The sequence below is a fragment of the Molossus molossus genome, unplaced genomic scaffold (assembly GCF_014108415.1).
Source record: "Molossus molossus isolate mMolMol1 unplaced genomic scaffold, mMolMol1.p scaffold_m16_p_11, whole genome shotgun sequence".
NCBI lineage: Eukaryota > Metazoa > Chordata > Mammalia > Chiroptera > Molossidae > Molossus > Molossus molossus.
The window spans coordinates 90526135-90552442 of NW_023425346.1; the positions used below are offsets into that span (position 1 = coordinate 90526135).

The window sequence follows — 26308 nt, forward strand, 5'->3', positions numbered from 1 at the left end:
GCCCTCACTCTTCAGTCTGCTGAACCAGCCTCGCCAGACAGGGTGGCTGAGAAGACGGAAATGGTGAGACGGAGAAGCTGGCGATGAAGTGCCTGCCTCGGGCTAGTACAGGCCCTGAGAGCCCTCGTCCTGCTCCGGGTGAAGCCTCCCAGGAGGCCAGGACTCTCCTGAAGACAGAGTGTGAGCCAGGGGGCCTTGAACTTGGGTGCCTCAGAAACCCTTGGAGGGCCCTCCTCAGAGGGCTGGTAGACCGCTGGTGGGACCTGAGAACACGCATTTCTAACAGGTCTCCCGGTCTGGCATGACCGTTGGCGAAGCACTGGTCTAAGCTAACAGCATTGGCAGCAGACTGTCCGGGCCACATCCTGACTCTCTCCACTGCTAACCGTGTGACCTCAAGCAGAGCCCTTCGTCCTTGCTGCTCTTCAACAGGACAGATTGGCTCTATGTTGAAAGAATCAAATGAGAGGAAGCACATAAAGCACTTAGAACAGGGCCTGGCACTTAGGAAGTGCTCGGTAAACGCTAGCAGTTATTTATCCTCTCCACCCCACACACTCCCCAGGCCCTCCCAAGGCCCACCCTGCCCCACCTTGACCCTCCCGCCCCACCCCTCCCATGTCTGGCACGAAGCAGACCAGGGAGTCGGAGTCAATATTAGAAACCACAGGCCTCAGCAGTGCAAGAGAAACTTCTCTCCCTGCCAACAATCATCTGAGCACCGTCCTCTCGGCCCCCACCCTTCTCCCCGTGCCAGCTGGAGGCCGGCCACAGAAAGACGCTTGCCAGCCATCAAATACCTTCAACTTACTGGTTGAGATGCTTTCTGAAGAGCTAAAATTTTCCAAAAACCCCTCCTGACCTGTACACCCAGCGTTTTCCTGCAGTGTTTGCAAACACGGCCCAGCATGCACGCTGCCCCCCCCCCCCCGCCAGTCCTCCCGGGACTGAAGTCCTGTTTCTGTTTCCCAGGAACTGCCGGCTCTGGGCCCACTGGGAATGAAAAAAGCCAGGGACTGGTACCGTGAGGGTGGGTCTCTCGAGGCCAAGCCACCCCTGGCCCTGCAGGGGGGCCTGGGTGTGCTACAGGGAAGCTCCCAGGCCCCTCCAGTGTGCGTGCTGAGGTGGTAGCCCCAGAATTCCAACGGCTGGCAGAGCCCCTTCAGCACACCCCCACACACACATGCACACATACGTGTGTGCATACACCTCCCTCCTTGCACACCACTCCTCAGAACAGCTCTAAGAGGAACTTCCGGCACCATCTCCTCCCGCCCTGATCCACAGAGGGGGAACTGGGATTCAGAGAGGTCCGACTGGCCCAGGTTCTCGGGGGGAAGTTCACGGCAGGATTGGAGTTGGCACCAGTCTTTTTTTTTTTATCCTCACCCAAGGACATTTTTCCATTTTTTTTGTTGTTGTTGTTCAGATAGAGCCGGAGGGAGAGAGAGGAAGAGAGAGAGAGAGAGAAACATCGATGTGAAGGGACACATCAAGTGGCTGCCACCCGCACGACCAACCAGGGCCGGGGACAAACTGCAACCGAAGTACATGCCCTTAGCGGGAACCGAACCCGGGCCTCTCTGTACCGCAGACGCTCCAACCGCTGAGCCAAACTGGCCAGGGCTGGCACCAGTCTTGTAAGGCTCACTGCTGAGCCCAGCTCACAGCCCCTCAGCCCGGTCCCCAGCCAGCCTGTGGGCAGGTCAGCCTGGTGCCTCCCTGCAGGCTCTTCTCTTCCCTCCTGCGGCTCTGCTGCAGAAGGACTGTCCCTACCTGTCCCCACCCACTGCCCGGTCCCAGGACAAAACCTGGATCTTAAGGACCCAGGCTTTCCAAAGCTGAGGGCAGCTGACCGCAGCCCCACCAGGGGTCTTCCAGAATAGAATGCCCCTAGCCTCCAGGCAGGACAACTAGCACTGAGCTCAGGAGCAGGTGGGAGGGTTTGGACCCAGTGCCACTTGACAACCAAGTCTTGCTCTTCGAGGACCACGCTAGGGTCTCACACCCGGGAGTCTGGAGCAAGGCACAGGCTAGGGTGAGGCGCTCAGGGCAGAAATGTAAGGAGGCTCCCCACTCTGAGAGCAATGCCCCCCGAATGAGCACCCGGGGCCTCCCTGGCCTACCTCTTCCTGGCCCTGGCCTGGAGACGCCTTTCATAATATTAACACAATAGCAACAAAGCACTCATTGAATGTTAACGCAGCCCTGGGCACAGTATTAGGGTCTTTGCTTCCGTGGTCATCAATCCTCATAACCATCCTCATGACCTATATGCACAAGGTAAGCGTGAACCCACTGTACAATCGCAGAGACTGAGGGTCCGAGAGATTAAATAACTTGCCATAGGATGCACAGCTAGTAGGTAGGTAAGAGGGTTGATATTTGAACCTGGCCCTTATATCCATTCCTTCACGCTCTGTCCTCTCTCCCTGGAGATGACCTCCATTCAGTTCCTCTTACCCTAAATCAGCTGCCCTTCTGCTGGGAATAAGCTTTCTGTGACTTAATGACTAAGTGTTCAATACACTTCCATAGGAAGAGGAGGAAATAGGCTACAGTAGGAAAGCCCGAGATCAGACATCAGAGAGAACTTCCTGAATGTGAAGGGTTGTGAACCACAGGGTGGATAAGGGAAGCTACACATCCCTTCCTCAAATGCTTCCCAAATGTTTCCCAAAAAGAAGACATGCATGCCCTCTCTGTGTCTGCATTTACCCACCGCCAACTGTGTGGGCCCCAGGAGGGGCCATTCTGCAGAGGCTGGGGGTGGCTGAGATGACAGTCTGGAGGTTCACACAGTAGGACATGTTGGTGGCCTGCAGGGAGGGTGGGCTGGGAAAAAATGTAGCTGTGGGATGCTGTCTTAGAGGAAGAAAAAGACAGAGGGCCATGGCGGGTGGGGGAGGTGCCCAAGCCTGGGGCTGGGGGAGGGGGCTGGCGCAGAATGCGGACTCAGCCTCCAGAGGAACATTCCGTCCAGAAATTCCTCACACCCTCCCCCTCCCCCCTCTAGCTCTCCCCCCTCTTGCCCCCTGGGAGGCCTGGAATCTGGGCAGGTTTTCAGGCCAAAAGACCCCGTGACATCACATCTACTGCCATGGAGACGAACTGTGAGGTCACGGGCAGTGCTGCCTGTTAGGAGGGGATGGGAGCTGGCGGGTAGGGCCATGGGGGCTGGAATGTCCTCAGCCCCAGGACCAGAGCAAGTTATTCCAGGCTCACTGGTTCTAAAAATAGAGCCCTGAGCCAATGAAGGGACGGACAGATGGGGCGGAAAGCAAGAGAGGAGAGCCGGGCAGCACAGCTCCTGGGCACTCAGAGGGGACAAGGCAGGGATGGCACGTTAGACACCCACAGCCTGTCGGGGGACCATCGACAGGAAACAAACAACTACAACTCCTGCGGCAGCAGGCGGAGCACTGTGAACCCTTTTTGGCAACTGAGGAAACTGAGTCTTGGGGAGGTTGGTCAGCTCCACATGAGCTCAGGTCTGCACCTCAAAGCCTGTATTCACCCCTCACCGAGCGTTAGTCCCCACCATCCTGGGAGGGGGACCTGATGGGGACATGAGGGTAAGGGGCTGGAGGGAGGGCACAGAGCCGGCAGGGCTGCACCCGGCTAGGGTGGGAGGGGAGGGTGGCAGCCTGGGTCCCCTGAGTGTTTGGGTGAAGTTGCTCCAGGGGCCACGTCGCTTCTGGGCAGGCTGAGGCCACCAGAGAAAAAGAACAGGCTGGATGTGATTAAATGAAACGTGATGCCTGATCGTCCCTGCACCCCCTGGGGGAGGGGCCTGGGCAAGCCCACGCCTGTCCTCAGGCCCTTCTCAATCCACCCCAGGGACCAGCACCCAACCCCTGGCTGAGACCAGCAGCTGCAGGCTCCCGCCCCACTGGCTCACGCACTGCCCAGGCTGGCCCGGCCCGGCTGGAGGAGTTCTCGCCCCTCCTGCCACCTCCCCAGTGGGCGTCGTCCTGCCTGTCAGCCAGAGGACTGGGAGTCTGCATTTCTGCAGACCCTTCTCCAGGCCCCTCTGGCCACCTTTGCCCAAATCCTTTCCACCCCATGCTGAGCACCTGCGCGGCCTCATCTGGTCCCCCAGCGCTCCTCCCGGCAGCCCCCTCACCAGCGAGCCACACCCACAGCTGGCGGCGGCTCTCGCCCTGCTTTGGGCCATTTCCGCACTCAAGGATCCATCATGGCCCTTAGTGCTGAGCTCATGGAGCTTAAGTTCCCCAGTATGACCTTTGGACCCCTCCCTTATGTGGCCCCTTCCTCCTCTGGTGGATTCCCCTGCCTTCCCCTCTCTCCTCTCTACCTGCAGCCTGCTCACCTCCTGTCACCCCTCCCGCTGCCCCCCACACAGGCCTGCTCCTGCCTCCATCCCCACACTCAGGCAGTTCCTGCTGGCACCCCCGCCAGGGCCACCAAGGAAAGACAACACTGCCTGGCCCTCCCATCCCCCCAGCAAGGTCAGTGGATTTGCCCTGGCCCGCATCAGTCTTGGGCATCTGTACCAAGGCCCCGCCCCTTCTCTGTTTCAGCCGGGCCACCATCTGGAAGGCCCTCTCTCCTTTTTCTCCTCTCTTCCATTTGCTCAAATCCTAAATTGGACTCCGAACAGGAGGCGGACTTCCTCAATCAGCAGACTGATCGCAAGCACAAACGGATCGCTTCCTTCCCTGGACCTGATGGCCACCTCTGGTCAGAGCCCCCCAGTCTAGCGCTGATTGTTTCCACAATGTAGTTCTCTCTCTTTCCCCCTGAGTGTGGGCGGGCAGAGCCTTTCACCGGACTGAGGCTTCGCCCAGTGGGGGTCATGGGTGACGGTCAGCACATTCATGGATGCCCTGACCTCCACGTCCCTTCACAGCCCAACCTGGGGGCAGGACCTCAGTGGACCCTGAGGATTTCCAGCCAGGGACCCCCCCCCGGGAGGGAGGGACCATCCCATCAGCACCTGCCTGACCCCTAACAGGTCTCCGTGAGCTTGTGTTCCAGTGACAGACAGCCACTCCCGCGGACTGCCCCCACGGTGCCACCTGAGGTGTTGGACAGCTTCTCTTTCCCTTTAGTCTCCTCCTCTCTGTGAGAACCTCCACCTACTAGGCTCGGCTTTGGAGAGCAACGGAAAGTAAGCCAATTTGCCCTTCAACACATCCCCACTCCCGTTCCCCGCCCCCCATGTTTTCCCTCTCTGGACGAAGCCACCCTAGCTGTTGCACAAACTGGAATTTCCCACGCCCTCGCCACTCTGGGAATCCTCTTTGAAAGGCAATGCCCAGAGCTGGCTCTCTTTTTCGAAAGTCAAGCCTCTCAGACTTGTCTCTCCTGACATAGCTCCATTTTCAAAAGTCTCCTGAAGATGGCCACCCGTGACCCACTCGGTGCTCTCAGATGAAATTCACTACGGCCCGGAGTTCAAACTAACTAAAGTGATCACTCTGCCTACAGACGCCCACCCCAACCTCGATTCACAAGGACATTTCAAGTCCCCTCTCTGGGCTGGCCTGTCTCCCTCAGCCCAGGTCCCCTGGGTGCCCGGCTGCATGCGCAGAGGGCTCAGCATCCGCCAACCTCGGTGGCCACTCCACTTGGCTATCGCCCTCGGGAAATTCCTCTCGACTTTTATTTTTCAGAAGTTGAGAAAAGCTGCTTCAGCTCTTTCCAAGGATCAGGAGTGTCCACGGCAAACAAGGGCTCTCCCCTCTCCATCCTGCCTCCACCCGTGCACCCCGCTGAAGGGAGGTGACCCTAGGACCCTTCTACCCAAGGCCTTAGGCAACATCTGTTGAGTAAGACAAAAACACTGGTTGAAGATTAAGCCACTTTGCCCTGGCTGGCCTGGCATAGGCTGGAAAATGTGTTTGGCTGGCAGGGTCGAAAGCCTGTGTCCAGCGATGATGGTCCTGAGCCCAGGGGGGTAGGACTTGAGCAACATGGGTGAGCTGGGTTCATAGAGAAAACATGACAGACAGACAGACAGACAGACAGACAGGCAGTGTGAGGCAGGAGGGAGGGGGCAGGGAGGCCGAGTCCAGCCCAGCAGAGGCTGAAGGGCAGGCAGAGAATGGAAAAGGAAGGAAAAATACAGCCCGCCCTTTCCTCCCTCTTTGAACATGCTCGGAGCACTTGCCGGCCTGCTGCGAGGAAACAGGTGCTGAGTGTTCTCTGGGGAAAGCCAAGCTTTCTCCCATTTCCCCGGCCACTTTCCCACTCCCTGGGGGCAAGGCAGAACTGCCAGCTGGGGGCAGGCCCCTCAGCCCCCCTACGTCCCCCTGCCCAGCAGCAGCCCTGTTTATTGAGCACCTCATCTGCACCAGGCATCCGGCTGAATGCCTGTCTTCCAGTCACTCAATAAACATGTACTGAGGACCTACTGTGTGCCAGACAGAAGGGACACAGCAAAGAGCACACCAGATCAAGATCCCTCCTCCACGGTGGAATGCTCCATGCTGGGGTGGGGGCGCCTCCTAAACAAGGGAAGCCAATGAGACTCATAGCTCATCAGATGGTGATGCCTGCTGAGGACAACGACAGCAGGTAAGGGAGAGAGGGCTGTTGGGGGGAGGAAAATGCTGAGGAAAGAATCCTGAAAGTATCTGCAAGAAAAGCGTTCCAGGCGAAGGAAGAGCGAATGCAAAGGCCAGCATCCTGACTGGCATATTCAAAGACCAGCTTGCTCAGGCCGGTGTGGCTCAGTGCCTGAGCATCAACCTACACACCAAGAGGTCACCGGTTCAATTCCTGGTCAGCACATGCCAGGTTGTGGGTCAAATTCCCAGTGAGGGGCATGCAGGAGGGGCCATCTCTATCAAGGCTTCTATCTCTCTCTCCTCCTCCTTTGCTTTCTCTCTAAAATCAGTTTTCTAAAAAATTTAAAAAATAAATAAAGACCAGCAAGAAGGGCTAGGTGGCTGGAGCAGAGTGAGCGAGGTGTCAAAGGAGATGTCCCAGGGGAAAGCTGTCCTGTAGGGTTGTACAAGCCCAGAGAAGGGCTTTGACTCCAAGTAAACTGGGCAGCCATTGGAGGGTTGTGAATCCACATTAATTAAACAGGTTAATTGCTCCTTTTATTCTCTGAACCTTACCAGGTAAGTGCTATTTCCAGCTCCCAATCTGCAGAGTGGAAACTGAGGTCCAGAGAGGTTAAGCAATGTGTCCAAGGTCACATTCCCAGGGACGAGGGAACTGGGATCTATAGGGAGGTGGTCCCACTCCTCCGCTCTTGACCACTGTTGGGAGTCGGCTCTGACTCAAGTCAGGGAACCTCTGGGAGCACAATCCGGTGTCACAGCCACTTCACCACCAGGTGGCTGACCCAACCTGCGAGAAGGGCAGAGCCTTGGGCACAGGTGGGGCACATCACAGAGATGAGAAGATCCCATGACCTCGCTCAGGCAGGAGCCTCTCCTGGTACCAACTGCAATCCCACCAGCTGGAATGCCAGCCTAGTGGTGTCCCCACCCCTGACCCTTCCTTACCTAAGCGAAGCTCACGAGACTCCCAATGGCCAGGCATCTGGCTTCTGCCTAGAGAGCCCTAAACCCCAGACCCCCCAGCCATCCTAGACCAGCCAAGGACATTCTGTTCTCAGGGGCAACAGGGCAGTTGGGTTGGAATGACGGGACGTCCGATCACCACCACCCCCCACTCCTCTGCCCTGCCCTCCCCGGTGTCTCCAAAATCCCAGAGAGATTCTCACTGGCAGCTCCAAACCAGGCCTGCACTCTGGCCTCTTCCCCCAGCACCCACACCCCCCGCTGCTGTCAGATGACCTTCAGCTGGGCTCTGTGCAAATAATACCCCACACCGGGAGCAGCACAGCTGGGCAGAGCGGAGGCCCAGGACTTGAGCCCGCGAGACAGGCAGGGTGGGTCCCTGCAGAGAAGGGGATACTCAGCAGGGCCTGGGCCGGCTGCAGAGGCAGCAGCTGCACAGCTCTGGGTCCAGGCGGCACCTGAGTCACACGCACTTTCACAACTTTTATTTCATTCCATCGGCCGCCCTGAATGGAGGGAGTACTTGTCAGCACTGAGGAGGCGTTTCAGGCGTCTAACTCAACCACCTCTCCGACAGAAAGGGAAACTGATGTCCAGAAAGAGGGCAGGACAGGACCATGGTAAATGGGTGATGGAGAGAAACAGACCAGGTGGCCTGACTGAGATTCCAGAATCCAGGCTGAACAAGTCACCACACAGGTGTGCAGACACTACAGCTGCCTGAGCCCCATGACTCGCTTACCCCTCCCCCAGGTCTCCACCCGCGTCCGTGTCATCACTTGCCCCTCTACACCAAATTGTGACCACAGGGGCCCTCCACGACGCCCCGCACACATGCACGCGTGCACACATGCACACACACACCTGCAGGCATGCAGACCCCCTCCCCTCCAGCCCCCTGGGCCCTGCCCGCCTCCAGCAGTGGGTGTGGAGCAGGAGGGACCTCGGAAGGGTAAGAAGGCAGCGAGAGGGCAGGAGGGAAAAGCTCCCAACATTCCAAATCAGCCCAGCTGGGATCAGTCTGCAGCGGGCTGCTCTCCACTGCCCACAACTCATAGGACCTTGCCCCCCTCCACTGTTCTGGAAGTCCCACTGGGGAAGGGAGGGGGGAGTGGAGGACATGGAGAGAGAGCAGAAAAGCAGAATCAGACAAAAAGCTTGGAGGTGAAACAGGCCACCTAATAAGAGCAACTGCCCAGGTAGATGGATTCTGTGGGTCATGCCATCCATACCCCTGCCTCTGGCTGAAGGGCACCTGACCCAGGACCAGGCGGGTGGGAGGAGATGCCATCCCCTATCCCTGTAAGCCCCAGGACAACAGGCACCTGGCCAGGCCTGGAGACAAGCAAGATGCCCTTTTATGGCTTTTTCCAAGGCCTTGAGTCTCTAGATTGAAATAGGAGGCCCTGCATCCCATCAGAAGGGACCTCATGACTCATTTCCTCCCCGTCCAGCTTCAGCCTCGGAACAAGGCCCCCTCCCCCTTACCTAATTATCCAGCACCCTTGGGGGCTACCAGCATGCTTGGCTCTGAAGTAAGCTGCAGCTGGGAGCAGAGGAAAGAAGGGAGGAGGGGCTGGCAGGGTAGGGAGCGGACTGTCACTCACCACCAATTCATGGCTGGATGGAGGAATGCAGGGGGCAGCCACCTGTGGGAGGAACAGAGAGAGGCAAGGTTAGCATCTTTCATCCCCACAGAAAACCAGGGCCTCCTGAGATCATCCCCCAGCCGCCACCTCCGTGCCGGACACCCTCTCCCTCAGCTCATCGCAGACACTCTCCAGTTGGTTCATCGGAAGATTGTGTGGCGACGTGGAAAAACGCTTAGGCAATGTCATTAGTGGGCAGGGGGAGCAGCAGAAAGCAAACGCAATGTACATCATAATTTTTAAATTCTGAAAAAAATATGCAGACCCTGGAAGAATGAAGGTCAAGGCACCCGAATTATGTTAATAACGGGGTTAAATGGTAAGAAAAATAAGGATTTTTTTCTTTGCTCCATTTTCTCAATTTTCTGCAATATGGTAAGGTTCGTTTAAACTTTTTTTTTTTTTTTTAAGAACAAGTTTAAGACCTCTAGAAAAGGAAGAGTCACCTCCTTCGTCCTCCCCAGTGCCAAGGTATCTCACCCAAAGGTCAGAGCTGCAGACGGCTGGCAGCTGCCCAAAGCATGTGGGAAACAGGTTGGTGAAGGGCCAGCTCTTCCAAAGAAAGCCACCGCATCGCTAACAAATGTGGAAGGACTTGGGCGCTGAAAGCACCCTCTGCAGGTGAGCTACCATTTTATCATCATCCTCACCTTTCTCTCTGATGGGGGGGGGGGCAGGTGGCAACTTGGGCCTTCAGACGGACGGCGGGGGGGGGGGGGGGGGGTGGAGCGCTGGATCGCTCCCTACCCTAAGATAACATCCCTCAGCCAGGCCAGGCAGCCAACCTCTACCCTGACAATTAGCAGGGCCTTTATCAGAGACTCAATGTGTTCCTTTTTTCTAGCTGGGACACGTTTTTCTTGGAGCTCATACCTCAATCTTGGCTCCAGTTCCTGACCTGAGCACCAGGCAGGGGGCCCACAGGGGGAATGGAGGGGGAGGCTCTCCCTGGGGCATGAGGGTATCTGGTCACAGGCTGCAGATGGTCAAAGAGGGGGTGACTGCCTCCTCGGACACTGGGTGACTCCCTGCCCCGGCCACCCAGTGGCGCAGTGGTGTGCCAGCCCACAACCCTGGGGCTGTTCACAGAGGCCCCCTCAGCCAGGTCCTTCCCCCACCTAATCTGTCTGTTGTCCGGCCAGCCTCGGGGATCCCCCAGCTTGACACACCAGCCCAGAAGGGGACAACACCCACGCGACAGGGTGCCCTGGACTCTGGGAGGAGGGAGTGGCCGGGAGTGAGCAGCCTGGTCCCTGCCAGGACTCCCCGCCCACCCGCTCTCCAGCGAAGTGTCCATTGCCCTGGGCTCAACATTATTTCGGGACTGGAGGGAGAATCACATAGAAACCAAAAAAAAAAGGAACAAATCTAACACGTACTGGGTATGTACTACTACAGGACGGGCATTTTCACCAGTGCTTTACCCATGCTCCCTCACTTAATCCTTTCAACAACCTAACAAGGTGGCTCCTGTTATACCTCCGGCTGCGGTCCAGGGGCGCAGAGAAGTTCAACAGCTCGCCCAAGGTCACCCAGCTGAGCAGTGGGTGGAGGGTGCCGGGAGAACAGACCAGGAGGAAGGGACGGGCCGGAGGTGGCTGTGGCCTGCAGGGAGCCCTGCCTGCCTCGCCCACCAGACAAGGTCTCCGCTGGAAGTGCGGGGTTACAAATACATTTGAGACGAGGGTGGAATGGTTAGGCAGCCTCAGAGACGAGTGGAGGCTCTCTCCCAGCACCACCCGAAGCCCAGTGCAAAGAAGGGACCTAGGTCTCCTCCCTGTCCCCACAAGGAGCGACAGCCGCTGAGCAGAGTCACCCCCTAAAGACTTAGATCTGAGCCGGCCTGATGCCTGGGTGCCCCAGACTCCTCCCCCTGCCCACAGCTGTGCATTCCAGCCAGCCTGCCGGCCAGCCCACTGACTTTGTTGTGTGTTTCCATGTTTCTTGTCTCTCCCTCTCCCTCTCTATCTCTCTCTCTCCTTTTTAAAGCAGAGAAATGTTTCCTTAAAAGGCTCTCTCCTTCCCTCCGGCACCTTGGCCACTAGCCACCCTCTCAGGAACCTGGAATGTGCCAGGGAGAGCCAGGGCCCCCTGCCACCCTGTGGCCTGTGCCCTGTGGCCCTGCACTCCCGGTGTCCACAGTGACCACTCCTCCCGCCCCATGGAGACGCACGCAGGAACCCTCCCTCCGCAAAGGGGCAGAGCGCAGGGTGCCTGCAGGGGCTCTCGGGGCCAGCCCGTCCCCCAGCCCGTCCCCGGGGCTGGCAGCGCAGCATGCAGGGCTCAGGCCCAGGAGGTGAGCCTCAGGTGAGCCTCTTCCCTCGCACACCTCCAACGACCCAGCCACACATTTCGGGCCGAGCAGGCCTGATGCTGTCTTTCGACTCTGAACAACCGAATAGCAGTGAAAACAGCAGCACAGCGCACGCGCCCATCACGCTCCTTCCAGCCAGGGGCTGTTCTCCACACTTGGCGCACACGAACTCGGCGGTTCTCACAGCGACCTGAGCATCCCACTCGGTGGGTGAGGAGACAGCGGCACAGAGAGGTGAGCAAGCTGTCCTCATGCAAGTCTAGCAGTCCGGCCCCAGGCAGAGACATGCCCCTGCCCCTCTGCCCCTGTGTTCACTCTCCTATAAACACGAATTCCCACAGAGCCATTCACAGCGACAGCAGTGTCAGAGAGCCTGAAGAATACCGCTAGGCAACAGCTACTGTCCCGAGCCCTTCCCTGGGACCCATTTGATCCTCATAAAAATTGTATGGAGCAGATACTGTTATTAGCCCTATCTCACGAATGAAGGAACTAAGGCACAGAAAGGGGAATGATGTGCCCAAGGCCGTGCAGCAGAGCAGGCTGGCCCCAGGACCTGTGAGGTGCAACTGGGGCTACGGCCGGGGGGTGAGTGTCACCAGGCCCAGGCCAGGGCCGATGCCTGGCATTCGTCAGCCCCCACCAGTATTTTCTGAACTTCAAAAGTCCCTGGGCACAATGCCAACAACAGCGATGTGTCCTTGGAGCCCCACCTCCCCCACCTCAGGACATGAGGGTCTAAGGCACCAGACAGCAGCCAGGAGCTCCCTGCATGACCTGGCCCCTGCTCTCCTTTCCAATGTCATTCTGTACCCTTCCTCCTCGTCCAGGACCAAAGCCACACACACAGGTGAGCTCCTCACAGCCCCGTGAACCCTAGCTCTGCTCTCCCTCGGGGCCTCTGCACATGCTGTTCCCTCTGCCTGAGATGCTCTTAGCCCAGCTGAGCATAGCTGGGTCCCTCCCATCCTTCTGGCTTCGCCTTAGATGTCACTACCCCAGAGAGGCCCTCCCTGACTCCCTTAAGTTACACACACACACACACACACACACACACACACACACCTCTTCCTTCACAGACCTAATTGTAATTCGTAATTGCAGATGTGTTTGTTTCCTTGACTATAATCTGTCGCCCCACCCCCACCCCACCCCACCAAACAAGTGCCATGAGGCAGGGAACACACCTCAATCATCACATTAGTCCCAGCACACAGTAGGTGCGCACTAAATATCGGTGGAAAGATGAAAGAGACTCGAGGCCTGAAGAAGAAAGGCAACTGTAGCCGCTGGTAGTAAATCCACTGCCATTTGTTAAGCCCCTACTACGCACCAGCCAGGGGCTAATCCTGCCATCTGCCTGACCTCTCTGAGATCCTCGGTCCCATGATACAGAGGAAGAAAAGGAGGCTTGGTGGTCAGGACAGTTGCCCCTGGTCCGTCAGCCAGGAAGAGGCGCTGCCGGTGACCTCTTGGTCTGTGGTCTCCACGTGCCACTCTCTGCAGAGTAAGAGGTGACCCAAGCACCCCCCAGCACTGTGCCCACCACCTCACTGCTGTGCCAGGGCAGGACCATGTCTCTAACCGGGCAACACTCCCACCCTTGGGGCTCAGCCGGGAAACCCAGACTCCTGGACTTGTCCGGCCCTCCCGAGGGGCTCCCCACACCCATGTGCCCTGGAGCCTTGCCCCCCCCCCCCAACAAAACTAGAACCATAGGAGTCTCTGACACTAGCATTGCATACAATCAGAGCGGACACGTTCTGTTCCCCACTAGCTCTTGTGAGTCTTTAATTTAATTTTTATTGTGGTAAAATGTACGTAACATAAAATGTACCATTTTAATGACTTCTAAGCATACAATTCGGTGGCACCAAGGACACTCACAGTGCTGTACAACTGTCGCCACTACTCAGCTCCGAAAGTCGCCATCTCCAGCAGAAACCCCACACCCACTACACAAGAACCCCCACCTCCTCCCCCCAGCCCCTGTAAGCGCTAATCTACTCTGTGTCTGCTTATTCTAGGGACCCCAGATAAGAGGAATCATGCGATATTTGCCTTTTTGTTTCTGGCTTATTTCACTGTGTTAAGGCCTGATTATGTCCCTCCTCCAAAACAACACTCCAGTGATGAAGTCCTAACCCCCAGCACCTCAGAATGTGACTGGATTTAGAGACAGGGCCTTTAAAAAGGCGACTGAGTGAACAGTGGCAGTCACGGCCCAGCGGACGTCTGGCAGTTACACACTCTCCGTGTGCCAGTCCCACCGTGTGACCCCTCCCTCCTCGTGAGCCCCTGAGCTCGGTCACTCATCTCCTCACCCTACAGGAGCCCAGCAGTCCCTCCACACCCTGTGAGGTCCAAGGCAGCACAGTGACCGAGTGACAGTTCAGGACTGCCTCCTGGGTCTCCCTGACGGCGATGCCTGCTGTTCCCAGCATGCCGCCCGCGTCCAGGGCAGGACAGGGCACACAGTGTGGCAGAGGTGCCGGGGCTGCCAGAGCACGGAGAGAGCTGGGGTCCTGGGAAGGCTCCACGGAAGAGGGGGCACCCAAGGTGGCCTCCAGGACACATGGCTTCTGATGGTCTCACCTGCAGGAGGCCCATCGTCATTGGGAAGCCCCGGTGCCTTGCTCAGAGCTGGGTACTCGGCAGGTGTGTGGATAAGCTTTTGAAATATGGGGACGGGGAAAGGCATTTCAAGATCCAGCCTGCACTGCCCGATGACCAAGGAGAGAGCCAGCCTCATCTGTGGACAGTCCAGCACCTCGGGGTCACATACGAGGCCACCAGGCTCCACCACAGGGACAGGGCATGGAGGCGGGAACACACCACATGCCAGAGAGCCCGGCTCGGCCGGGACACGGAGCAGAGGAGGGGACGGAGGCAAGGGCACCAGAGGGCATACTGAAGGAGATGAAGGAAGAAGACTGGCCGCAAACTCTCTTTCCAGGCTGGACCACGGACAAGAGCAAAGTGGGGAAAAGGAGCCCCAAAGCCCAGAGACAAGGGGTGGTTGGGTACTCTAAAGCCTAGAGGCCTTCATCCCCACCCCGAGAAAACATACATTTGGCAGACCCCACCCTCCAGCCTCCACTTGTCTCCCCCACCCCAGCACGGGAGGGTACACTCGCCCACTCCCAGGGTGAGTGCTTCCTCACTTCGCTTCCTGCCCTTCACAGAGCAGTCAGCCCTGCCCACAGCTCTGCCTGCTCACCCTCTGGGCCAGCTTCAGTGACCATCTTCTGAGCCCTGGTCACTGACACCAGGGTGGCAAGAATAATGCAGACAGTGATCCCAGAGGGATCCAGCCACCCCTCGTCTGTGGACAGTCCAGCGCCTCAGGGTCACATCAAGAGGCCACTGGGCTCTCTGAGGAAGGTCCCAGTGACCCCTGTGAGCTGGGCAAAGGCAGGGTGGGAGGCCCAGCCAAGGGGACCAGGGGTTGGCTTGGGAACCCAGTAGGAGGTGAGTGTGCCCCCTTCAGGGCCTGAGGCGCTCAGCAGTCAGGCAGCTACAAAGAGCCCTCGGCCTTGAGGAAGTAGAGGGGACAAGGACAAGGCCAGGGGCCCAAGGGGCAGAGCCCCAGCCTGGCTCCAAGACACTGCCCTCCAGGCTGAGCAGCAGGCCCTGGGCAGGGGGTCCCAGGGAGGAGGTGGCCACTGCCCTGGCTCCATTTCCGCCCCAGAACTGCGCCCTCCCCTCCGGGCAGCCTGTCCTCACCAGAGCATGCTCTCGGCCTGCTTGGCTATTTCCTTCCCTTATATAGAGTTCTGTTCGGGTCGGGAAAGGAAGTGCATCAAGTTCCTGGAGGCAAGAAGGGGCCTGTTCCCAGGGACACCTCGTGCTGAGTGGGGAGGGAGGAAGGCATGTCCTAGCCCAAAGGCCCCTCCAGAGCCAGGGGTCCAGCAGAGGGCAGGAGGTGGCCGGGTCCTTCCCCCAAATCCAGCAAAGGCTCTAACTCAGAACTGGAGGCAAACAAGACGGGAGTCCGAGAGAGCCAACTTGGGCGTTGCACCCAGAGCCCAGCCTCCACCCCCTCCCCAAAATCCTTCTGGGCCATATGCCTCTTGGGCCACTGACCTAATCAACCTGTTTCCCAACCTCCGCAGCACCCCATTCTTCATCAATCCTCCCTCTTGTCTGCGACCCTCCTCTCAGACCTCACCCACTGGCCACCCCAGCCCACTGCCAGCCCCTCGGTCCTGCAACACACTCAAGACCAGGCTTTCCAAACAGGGACCGGGGAAGGTCCTCTGCAGGCAGACACCTGTGGACCTCTAGACACACACACACACACACACACACACACACACACACACGGCAGCCCGGAGCCCAGAGGCCCAACCCTGTACAAGGGGCCAGCCAGGTGTGCCAACCCTTCTTGAGCCTAAATGGATGTGGCATTTCAGGGCCACCTTCAGCCAGAAGGTCCTGGCAACAGCAGAGGGGGCCCAGCAGAGTAGGCTGTGGGGCCAGCAGGCCCACACACTAAACACAGTCCCCTTCAGAGCCCTTCTGGAAGGTGGCATAAGACAGTACCCAGATCTGCCCACACTGGAGACCTGTTTGCACAACATCTCTGAAGATCTGCCGCCCCTGGAACCCAAGCTAAGACCCCTAGGGCCCAGCTCCGGGGCCACACTCACCCGCACCCAGAATTAGTGACCTCAGGAGGACTGAGATTGCACACTGGCCAGACTCCTTATGACAGAACCCTAGTGAGCAGGAGAATCAGAGAGGTGAAGTTCGAAACTGGTCCTGAGCGTCTACTTTGTGCCCTGGGAGCACAAGAGTAACCCAGGGATCTGAGAGGGACGGGCAACAGCCACGCGACGAGGGTGGGGCTCGCGGGACCACGGGAAGCACAGCAGGGTGAGAAGGCACAGCTGGGCCCAGGGCTTGACTCCAGTCCACATCCTGGTGTCACAGCTCTGCCCCCACCCTGCCCCCTCTTGGGCACCCCAGCTTGGCCGACAACCACCTTACTCCCCCAGTTCTGGCGACCCAAGATTGTTAAACCAGAGACCAGAACATCGGCCTTCACTCCTCTTCCCCCGCCACCCCCTTCCACCAAGCCTGGACAATTCCTCTGACCAAATCTCCCTCCCAGCCCCCCGAACCCCGAGCCCCCTTAATCACAGAGATGACTGCAACAGCTTCCCATGACGCGTCTCCTCGCCCTCGGTCCCGCCCCCTCTAATCTAGTCTGCACTCCGCCGCCAGGGAACTATTTCTAACATGCACATCCAGCCGTGTGTCTCCTCTGCCTACGTCCTCCATGGCTCCCAGGGTTGCGGGACAAAGTCCAGATGCCCTAATATGGTCCTCATGGCCCTGGGGGACCTGGCTGTGGCTCCCCTTTCCGTTCCATTCCTCACCTCTCTGCCTCAAAGCCTCTGCGGCGGCCAGAGAAAACCACTGTCAAGTTCGCTTTGAGCCCATAGTGTACGCTCGGAGTAGGGGCTCTCAGCACATGTCACGGAGAAGGAAATGAGGTTCCATGAGGCCCCCGCAGCCTCAGCTCTGCCCAGGGCCACACCAGCTTGCCTAGTTGAGGGTCACAGGATGAGTTTCACGGAGGGCGTGGCCTGAGGTGGGTGGGCGGGGAGATGTCAGGGTGGGAGAACAGAGGGGAGGACAGTCACTGGGCCCAGGGAACACACGGCAAAATGGAGAAAGCAGGTCAGAGAGGCGCTCCATGGCCACACTGTGCATGGCCGTGAGGGCCAGGCCGAGGCCAATGGAAGAGCTGATGTCACCAGGGCCAGTGAGAGAGGACCTGGGCGAGGGGCAGGGCTGGAGGCCAGGGGCCAGCCTGGAGTAGGCAGCTGCCTCCAAAGTGAGATGTGCGAAGGCTCTGGGCTGGGCAGAGGAGCGGAGGCGCGAGGTTCTGGAGAGAGCTTCAGGCCACGAGAAGAGGGAGCAGGGGGAGCAGCGCGAGGGGCCCAGCCCGAGCTCTCGGGGAGCAGAGCCGCGACAGACAAGCAGTGGTGCAGGACAGGCAGTTCGATGTGTGGACTTCAGAGCCGCCTTCTCCTGAGATCCAGGGAGCAGGGGCCCTCGCCCTTCTTCTCGCCTTGAGGGGGACACCAGCTCTGAAGCAGGAGGTTGGGTGACACAGCCTTCGGTACAGACACACAGTGTGGTCTATGGTCAGGGTTCTAGCGGAACACGGGAAGGGAGAGGTGACAGGCATGAGGGACCGCGCCTTCATTCAACCGCACTGGGGGGGGGGGGGGGTGGTGCCAGGTTCCCAGCTAGGGACACAGAAATGGATAAGCATAGTCTGGCCTGGGAGGGGCACTTATGGCCAATGGCGGAGGCGGGCACGTATGCAGAGAATGACAACCGCATGCAGTAACTGCTGTACGAGGTGTCAGGGGCTATTACTTCACTGGGATTCAAGTCCATCTGTTTTTCCGGAAATTACACCCAGAGGGAGACGGCCCACCCCACCCCTTTACTCCCCACTGAGGGTTTCTGTCTCTAGAGGAGAACCTTAAGGGACAGAAGTCTTTGACCCTAAGCTGTGCTATGACAGTCAGGCAGGAAGGATGCATGGGAAAAAAATCTAAGCACCAGGGGGAAACCCAAGAAGGCAAAGGGCTCAGGAGCTGGGGTGGGGGGGGGGGGCGGTGAAGGAGAGGAGGGACTGAGCCAGGCCCCCAGATGGAGAATTCCAGGGTTGGGGGCCACACTCAAGCCCACAGGGACATCAGAGGGTCCCCTTGCCTTCTTAAAGCAGACCAGAGTCTGCTCGCGAGCCAGACAATGAGGGCCTGCAGCCTCTGCCTTCCACACACGTGGGTACCGTGCCAGCTGCAGGTGTTCACGGCCCTGTTTCTGAATCTCAGAGATGCCACTGCTTGTCCGGGGCACCACTGACTGGCTAACAGCTTTTGAGGGGGGGAAATGCTACCCGAAGGGTACTCTTCGATTTTGAGATGCATTCCAATTTCAGAAACATTAAAATGTAAAGCAAGACGTCTGGAATTTGAAGAACCGCCTTAAATTTTTGTTAGTTCTTCAGGCTCCTTAAGCTGCCCATACCACTGCCCTATGCTCCTGACCATCAGGGGTTCCTACCCAATGTCTCCCTACCTCCCTTTTGTTGTTGTTGTTAACCCTCTTTTTTTTTTAAGAGAGAGTGGAAAGGGAGGAGGGTGGGAGAAAGAGAAGAGAGAAACGTCGATGTGAGAGAGACACATCAACTGGCTGCCTCCTGCACATGCCCTGAACTCCAGCCAGGGCTGCCTACCTCCTTTTTTAAAGATTTAAAACTGGCCAAAGGAAAAAGTAGGGTGGGCTCTGGCCAGGTAGCTCATTTGGTTAGAGCATCAGCCCAATACGCCAAGGTTGCGGGATCAGTCCCTGGTCAGGGCACATACAAGCATCAACCAATGAAGGCATAAACAAGTGGAACAACAAATCTCTTTCTCTCTTCCTCTCTCTCTAAAATCAATAAATATTGTTTTGAAAGAACAGGATAAAAAGCAATCTCAACCCCATCTGACCCCAGGAGAAAATTCTACATCCTCAAGGCCCATCTGTGGCCTGTCTGTCCCCCGAACCCCTAGAGGATAAAAAGCAATCTCAACCCCATCTGACCCCAGGAGAAAATTCTACATCCTCAAGGCCCATCTGTGGCCTGTCTGTCCCCCGAACCCCTAGAGCCATTTGTCTCATCACCTAACTCCACACCTCTCTGAATCTAACCAAAACTGGGCAGCTGGGAGCATGTTCAGTTCTGAAAGACTGTAACGCCTTCTGTTTGTGGGTCCTCATTTCCAAACTCCGAGACTCACAGACAGGCCAGGAGTTTCCAAGCGAAGGATGGGAGGCGTGATAGAAAAAGCCCCACACTGGGAGTGAGGCGTGGGCTCAAATACCCCTTTGCCCAGACGGCAATCGAGACCCTTTCCGAGGCTCAGTTTCCCCACATATAAAAGGGGGGTAAAGAGACCCACTATATGGCCTGGCCGGTGTGGCTCAGTGGTTGACCATTGACCCATGCACCAAGAGGTCGCCAGTTCAATTCCTGGTCAGGGCACATGTCCAGGTTGTGGGCCGGATCCCCAGTGGGGGGCATGCAGGAGGTTGCCAGTCGATGTTCTCTCTCATCAATGTTTCTATCTCTCTCTCCCTCTTCCTTCCTGTCTCTCTAAAATCAATAAAGAAAAAAATTTTAAAGAGACCTACGACACAGAGTGGCTGGAGGACTAAATCAAGTGGACTGAGATGGCAGAAGTCCAAATGCCTGGAACCCAGCACACACTGAGCAAACCGTGGTTCCCTTCTATTTGGGCCAGATGATATCATTGCCCTTCTCTGGGCCTCAGCATCCTCGCCTATCGGGCAGTAAATCATACGGATCAGACCAGGTGCCAGGCTCCAATCTTAGCATTTCACATGTCTCAACTCATCAACTCTTCACTTCAACCCTGCGAGGTGGCTTCTGTTCTTAGACCCACTTTACAGAAGAAGAAACTGAGGGCCAATGACAGAGTAATTAGAGGTCACTGACCCTGGCCAGTTTGGCTCAGCGGTTAGAGCGTCGGCCTGCGGTCTGGAGAGACCCGGGTTCAGTTCCCGCTAAGGGCACGTATCTCGGTTGCAGTTTGTCCCCAGCCCTGGTTGGGTAGTGTGGGTGGCAACCACTCGATGTGTCCCTTTCACGTCGATGTTTCTCTCTCTCTCTCTCTCTCTCTCTCTCTCTCTCCCTCCCACTCTATCTGAACAAAATATCAGAAAATGTCCTCGGGTGAGGATAAAAAAAAAGAGGTCACTGATTTCCAAGGTCCCATCTACCATAAGTCAGATAATACAAAACAAAAGATTCCCATGGGGAAAAAAGTGCACCTTTCTTTCTGATTCTGAGCTCCCGACACGGCCTATGCTTCCGTTTCTGAAATGCACTCATGTGGAAAACTCCTGGGCCCAGAGGCAGCAACCAGAGCAGGGGTGGGATCGTTCCGCGCAATTAGCACACGTCAAGGGCCTGGTGTTCTGGAGCCCCATCTGCTCTGATGGACTGCACCAAGAACCCCGGAAGCAGGAGGTCCCCAGGGCAGGCAGCCCGGCTTCATGTTGCTCCCCCATGTCCATCTGTGGCCCAGGCGTGGGGAGCCGGCTCTCACTCCCAATTAGCCGGCAGTAGAGATTTGAAGCAAAGCCAGCACTGAGGGCCAGCGGAGGCCTGGCTGTCACCGGCACTGTTCATCTCCAGCTGACGTATATCCACCCCTTATAATGATCCCTTGTTCCCTGGGAGGACCGCGGAGATGCATGCATCTGAAACCAGGTCTGGAGGAAAGGGGGTTACGGGGGAGGGGGGCAGCGGAAGACCTGGCTCTATCGGGCTCTGCAAACACAGGCAGATATGCAATGGACAGGAGAGAGAGCTTACATCAGAGAGAGACACGGTGACCCAGAGATACTGCCATACAGAGAGCACACAGCAGCAGGACCACTGCCGGGTCCAGACACAGTCCCTGCCTGGTGCGCCCGCCCCACCCTAAGCAGGGCCGCACAGACAGGAACACAGCACCACCAACACACCCACTGCAGGGGCAGTCTGCGTGGCCCTGAGCACAGAGGATTCCAGGAAGCTCTAGGGGGAAGTGACACAGCGACCCACGAGGACAGAGAAGGGGAGGGGAGAACATGAACCAGCAGAGGTGCGGGTGCGAGTCTAGAGGCTCACCCAGATTGCCCACAGGAGCCTGTCCACCCACTGAGGCCAGGCGAGGGACAAAGTCCCCTGGGACTCACCCAACCCACCTGAGCCCTGCCCATCCTTCTGGAAGAGCAGGTCAGGGATAAGGCACATTCATGGAAGCTGGGCAGCAGGTGTCAGACACAGGACAGCTAGTATGCAAATCACAAGGTGGATTGACAGTGGATAAACCTCCTGAGAATCATGGAATGCAGGCGTGCAGCAGGAATGTTAGGGGTGGAGGTGGTGAGGAGGGGCAAACAGGGTTTAGGGCTTTGGAACAACCATATTATTTTAATACCTACTAGGGACTGTGTACTTCAGACACAGCATCACATGTGATCCCTTCAACAATATGTACTACAGGCAATAAATACTCCCTTGTTCCATATGTTCCACTGAAAGTCAGCAAGAAAAAGTAAGTTGTTGAAGGTCATACAGCTATGAGCGTTTGAGCTGGGACTCAAACCCAGGACAGCCAGACTGTACAATCTTCAGTCCTCCAGGCAAGCCATGTGTCCTGGGTGCCCAGAACCCAGCCCAGAACCCAGCCCAGAACCCAGCCCGTGGCAGCCGTGGGGCCCAGTGGGTGTGGAGGGGCAGACAGATGGCGGGAGGGGCTGATTCAGGGAAGGCACTCTCTGTGGGGGCAGGGGTGTGGGCGTGGCGCCTGGACCCCCAGCTCCTAAGGAAGGCAAGGACAGTGGAACTAGAGCTGCCGTGACTCAGTGGCTGGGCCTCCGAGGAGCATTTCCGGAGCCCCAGACAGCTCTGCACAGTCCAGGAGCCACCTGCCCAGCAGAGGCACGGAGCCATTACTCACAACCGTTACTCACTCTTCTCTGCACCCCTCTCAGCACGTCGCTTACTCCCACTCGGCTCCCTGAGAGTGGCCAAGGGGGAGCCAGCACATCGGCCGGGTCCCTCCCTCGTCCTGCTGGCTCCAATCCTGCTAGCCCATCGCCACCTGAGTCACTGGGACGGAGACCCTGAGACTCTGGCACGCCCAACCCTCACAGCTGTCAGCCAGAACTCTGTTCCAAGAAACAGGCTGCCTGGAGGAATGGTCCCTGGGCAAAGCAACTTCCGATCCCAGGGCTGGGAGGGACCTCCCAGCATCTCAGCTGTCTTCCCAGCAGAGCCCCAAAGGCCCACCAGGGCCCCCACCTCCGTGGCTCCTCCAGTGGCCCCAAGAGCAGGAACCTCTCTGCTCAGAAACACCATGGACTTGCAGAAATTCAGCACTGGTTAGAAAAAGAGGACTCTCCTAACTCATCTCACCAATGAGGGAACTGAAACCCAGAGAAGGGAAGTGATTTGCTCGAGGTCACACAGTGCCACAAGGGGACTAGAAACAGGCCTCCTGACCCCCCTGCCACCAGGCTCTGCACGGCCCCCTCCTCCTGCCCTGAGTCGGGGCAGGCCCTGAAGTCTACCCTCACACCATCCTATTGCAAAGCAGCTACTAATGCCACAATTCTGGCGACGGGAGATCTAAAGGCAAGATGGAAAGGGAGGGAAGGAGTTGCAGCCAGACAGTGGTTAGCCCGGAGGGATCACTTCCTGACAGTGACGGGGCATCAGGAGCAGTCTGCCCAGGAGGCAGGGAGGTGGACCAGGCCTTCTGGTGGCCCTGGAGCTAAAAGGCCAGGCCTTCTGGCAAGAGATGAGGGGAGGGATTCCTGGGGTCCCAGCTGGGGACTTGGAAGAGCCCTGGCCTCCTCTCCGCTCACCTCTCCTTCCCCCTCTGCTGGCCCCTGCTTTCCCAGGGCTCCAGCCTGGAATCCAGGCCTGGCCCCTGCCTCCACTCCCACGCTCGGCTCAGCTCAGCTGGCCACAGAAACCGCCCCGCGTGTGTGTGCTGGAGGCAGCGTGGAAGGCACCTCCATGGGCGCCTCATCTACCTCTTGTGCTCCCCTAGCCGCTCGGCAGCTGCACTCATCTCTGCCATGAAGCCCCCGCCCCACCCTCGCCCCCTGCACCAATGGTAAGAACACTAACAGCAATGATAACCAAGGCTCACACCGCGCCTGCACGCAGGCCTCGGTTCTATTGCTTTCCCACGTTTCACCAAGGACGAAAATGAAGTCCAGGCAGGCCAGATGCTGTCCTCAGCCACAGAGCCTGCGAGAGGTGGGGTCAGGATTCAAACCCAGACAGCGTGGCTGCAGTCTGTCATCTCGACCCCCCCTGTCACACTGCCCTGTGACAACACCTTGAACCAGGAAGGTAAAGCTCCTTCATCCACTCCCTCGTCCACGCAGCCTGGACGGGCAGCCTCTGGACGGGCAGCCCCAAGCAGGCAGACGCTCACCAGGTCACTCACAGCCGGGCTGGGCAGCCAATGCCTCTGAGCACACAGGCTCCCCCACCCTGGCTAGGGGACACTCCTGTTCATTCACTCACTTCACAGACAGTGAGGGCCTACTGTGTGCCAGGCCGATGCGAAGGATGCCGCCAAAAGGAGCCTTTTGGTTCCTTAGAAACACGAGCCGCTTGCAGCCCGCCCTCGCTCCCACCTGCTGCTGTCCGTCCACTGCCATCTCCTGTGGGAAGCCTTAGGCCAAGGGGGGCTCTCTGGCCTGAACGATCTCCCGGGAGGGAGATTTCAGTGCTTCCTCAGGCTCCTGATCCAGAGAAATGAAGGGACTCTGGAGAGGACTTCCCATCCCCAGGGGCTGAGGAATTTGAACAGGGGACTCCAGAGGCCTTGGCTTATGGCCTGTCCCAGGTCTTCCTGGGGCAGGACAGCATCACAGCTGCCCAAGTAATCTCCCTAAATAACAAGCTCATCAAGTTTCTCTTGGGTGAAATTTCTCTACTGCTCCCCTCTTTAACCTAGACAGAGTTCCCAAGGCCGGACCCCCGCTCCACGTCGGCTCTCTCCAAAGCCACTGGTTCCACACACGCTGCTTCCTGTGCTCGGCACTGAGCGGAGCGCCTCACAGACAGGGTCTCGTCCCCCCACCACCACTCGATGAGGCGGAACATTAGCCCCACTTCACAGGTGCAGACCCTGAGGCTCTGTCCAAGGTCACACAGCCAGGAAGCCTGGAAGGGGAACCCAAGCCCGTCTCACTGTAAGACAGGGCTGGCACGTGGATGTACCCACACTTACACGTGGGCCACGGTGCCTCTGTGATGCCTTTCCCTGTGCCTGAAGAGGTCCTTATCCCTCTTCCTCCCTGCAGGACCTTCTCCACCTTCACAGCCCATCTCAAATGCACCCCCTCTCTGGAGCTCTCCTGACTCCACCAGTCGAGTGCATTGCTTTCTGTTTGACCCCCTCTGCACTTCGCAGAAACCTTCTCTCTGCTCCCCTTTCTCTCCCACTAGTTTCCCTGGCCTCTCCAGTCCCACACCCCTGGCACCTTGCCCCACAGCATCGATGCCCAAAAAGGCTCTGAAGTGAATGATCAGGGGCCTCATGTGCCCACAACCCCCCAGCCCCTGGGTGGGGGTTTCTCCCTGTGCCCACCCCCTTCCTGATAGCTCTCTGCTCAACCAGCTTGGCTGTTTCTGGGAGTCTCAGCGGTGATTAGGGCCCTAATCAGCAGGACTTCCTGCCAGCCACTGCCAGAGGTGGGGGCAGGGCCAGGAGGGAAGTAAGGTCAATCCAAGGTGAAGTTTGAAGCCTGGGCCAGGGGAGGCTCCTGCAAGGAGATGGATGGACGCACAGACTTCCAGCCCAGCGTCTCTCCAGCCCTTTATCTTCCAGGTAAGGACACTGAGGCACCGTGAGGAAGGGACTCATCCAGAGTCCAGGAACACAGCAGGAGCACTGCACCCCCCTGCCCTGGCCACAGGGACCCCGGGGAGGGCATCTGTTCTGACTCTTCCCCTGAAACCCTCTGCAGCCCCTTCCACCCCGCTCGCCCAGCACCAAGCCCAGTGCTGACCCCACAGACTGACGGCTCCCTATACAGGTTGTGGTAGACTGGTGGAGTGCTTAGGTCTGGGCAAGGTCAAAGGTCAAAGGTGAGCCCCTCCTGGAGATAAGCAGTGGCCTGGAAATAGAGCAGAGGTGAGCAGGGGCTGAGGAGGGGAAGCAGCGCAGGGCTGGGCTGAGCTCAGGAACCCTGCCCAGCTGTCATCATCATCAACCCAAGCCCATTCTTTCTCGAAGAAAAAGCTTAATGCCTTTTGCAGCTGCAACTGGGCGGGCCAGGGGTCCGGAAGTGGAGCTCACCCCAACCTGACCCGGAGCAAGTCCAGCCTCCTTGGGTGAGAACCGGGCCTAGGTGGAGACTGCACCTTAGAAGCCTGGAGGGCTGACCCTGCTGATGAGGACATCAGGGGCTCCGGAAAGCGGAGGACCTCAGAGAGAGTGGAGGCCTCAGATGGAGAGGGAGTGTGGCCAGGAGCCGGCCCCTGCCCTGGGCTCAAAGCCCACAGCTCCGCAGCACGTAGGAAGGGCTGGGCACGGCTCTCCCCACCTCCGACCAACAAGGTGCCGGAAGGAGATGCACATCAGACTTCGGAGAAACCTAAAAAGTGCTTGCAGCAGGTTTTTGGGGTCCTACTTTAAAATACAGATGCCACCCCTATGAGCATGCCCTGTTGTCAGCAGCAGTCTGCCCGGGGGCCAGGGCAGGTCCTTGCCAGGCTGGGGAGTCTCCAGTCCAGTGACTCTCATCAAGGGATGGGACGAAATCCAAGAAGGGGAATGGCGTTTGGATTCGTTTATAATAATGCATCTTGTTTACAGAGATGGCAACTTCCTCAGAGTGCTCCATAAACACAGATTTGCACCAGCTCCCTGGGAAGACAGGCCTCTGGAGGTCCCCTTAGCTCCCCCACCCCCACTCCCACTCACAGATGGAGAGACAGAGATAGGGAGAAAAGTCTCTCCTCTGGGCTCTGATGCTAGGACCCCTTGAGGGAACATGACCCTCCACCCTCTGGTCCCATAATCCTCCCACCTAACAAACGGAACAACCATGATAACAGAGAAAAAGGTCAACTAGCAGAGGGCTCCTGGAAGAGCAGCAGCACCATCACCACCATATCACCCATAATAACAACAAATACTAATGTTTATTGAGCACTTACTATGTGCTAGGCACTGTTCAAAGTATTGTCAATAGACTAACTCATTACGCCTCACAACCGCACCATGAAG

The 26308-nt window shown here is 57.8% G+C and overlaps 1 protein-coding gene across 4 annotated transcripts in view; it reads right to left on the bottom strand.

Annotated features, from left to right (window-relative positions):
• TNS1 (tensin 1) overlaps positions 1-9151 on the bottom strand; it is a 106853-nt gene extending 97702 nt beyond the window's left edge. For all 4 annotated transcript variants that reach the window (XM_036254746.1, XM_036254745.1, XM_036254744.1 and 1 more), the window contains exon 1: positions 9110-9151. The gene's annotated coding sequence lies outside the window, so the exon portion shown is untranslated. The remainder of the gene's footprint in view (positions 1-9109) is intronic.
• Between the last annotated feature and the right edge of the window lie 17157 nt (positions 9152-26308).